The sequence below is a fragment of the Pygoscelis adeliae genome, unplaced genomic scaffold, assembly GCF_000699105.1.
Source record: "Pygoscelis adeliae isolate BGI_AS28 unplaced genomic scaffold, ASM69910v1 Scaffold209, whole genome shotgun sequence".
In the NCBI taxonomy this organism is placed as follows: Eukaryota; Metazoa; Chordata; class Aves; order Sphenisciformes; family Spheniscidae; genus Pygoscelis; species Pygoscelis adeliae.
The window spans coordinates 187,462-188,922 of NW_008825538.1; positions in this window are offsets into that span (position 1 = coordinate 187,462).

Below are 1,461 nucleotides of genomic sequence, written 5' to 3' on the forward strand. Positions count from 1 at the left end.
GCAGGTACCGCTCCTCGTCTGCTGAACGGCTTTGGGCTTGGCCTGACCTGCAGAAAAGAGATACCAATGTCACCGGGACCGCCGCTGTGCCCGGCGCCGGCTCACCGCTCGCCGGCGAGGGAGCCCTAGGGGTGGGCCGGCCTGCGGCGTACGCCTTCTGGGGACAAGTAGGAAGCTTTCGAGCAGCGTGATGGCAAGAGCCCCTTTCAGTAGCGTCACGTGCCCTCTCCACGCCGCCTTTTACAGGAGGGGCTCCCAAGGGCTCTGCTGTGCATTCGCAGCTGAGGCATCCCACCAACGCTCCTCGCTTTCTGCTTTCCCAGCTAGAGCTCTTGACTTCCAGCCCAGGTATATGAAACACAGGTACACGGGGCTCGGTACTGACAGTGCCCTGGACTTCGGGCAGCGAAGCTCAGCGAGTTAGTTTTTTAACAAAACGAAGGCACTGCTTTTATAAAGAAGGGTGGGTTTTTTTTTTTATTCAGAGACGTGCTTTATCTCGTACTGACACCAACCGCATTTACGTGCTTCCCGCATTTGCCCAACAGGATATTAAAATTATACAAACTGAATTTGACCGGTCTCTTTGCCCTTTTTTCACCACAGCAACCAGAATTCAGCAAATTCTCACTGAAATTATTACACCTTTTTTGAGCGTCAGTTGCTTATCCCTTTGGTATCGAGTTAATGCCTGAGGATCGCGTTGAGCCGAGATTAACGCGGTGGAGGCGAAGAGCGCCGTGGGTCAGTGGGTTGCAGTTACACGCTTGGCCGTGCTCTAGGTTTGTCAGGCATCGATTAACATTCCACCTGGGAACCTCCACCGTGTTACAAGGGGAGCTGTTACGGCACGACATAGCCTGGGGGTCTGTTTTCCTCTTGAATGTCGTCCTGGTGATCGTTGCTTGCACGGCGGCCTCACTTTTTCTGGTGCCTTGGATGGCTGCTGCGGTAGTTGTTAGCTCAGCACCGATCAGCGTAGGGTCAGAGTTTAAAGAACAGGGTGCACCAGCACTTAAATTACGTTGTGATTCATAGGGGAGCCGAGGATCGGGGCTGACTGTATCCCGAACCCTTGACCCTTGTTTCTTTTCCGTCTTGCCTCCTAAACCTCCTGCCTTCGTTCCCCGCTTCCTCACGCCCGTCCTTTCCACGGAGCTCGCAGGATCCCTGGGGAACTCGCGTGTTTTCACCTGCCCTCGCTGGGAGAGGAGGTTTGGATCCAGCTCGATCGCCGAGGCCTCGTGAAGGGGCCGCGGGGCTCCGTCCCGCTCGCCTCTTCCTCTGCAAGCGCTCCCGTGCGAGGCCCGCGCCGGCCGGTTACCGTCCTCCGGCACGGCTTGAGCTCAGGAACGCCTGGTCCTGCGGCGCTTCGCGTCCGTGCCGCTGAGGTGGCCCCGGGAGGTGGCCCCGGGAGGCGGCCGAACGGCGACCCGGCTTTCAGGGACGGGGGGTCCTCGC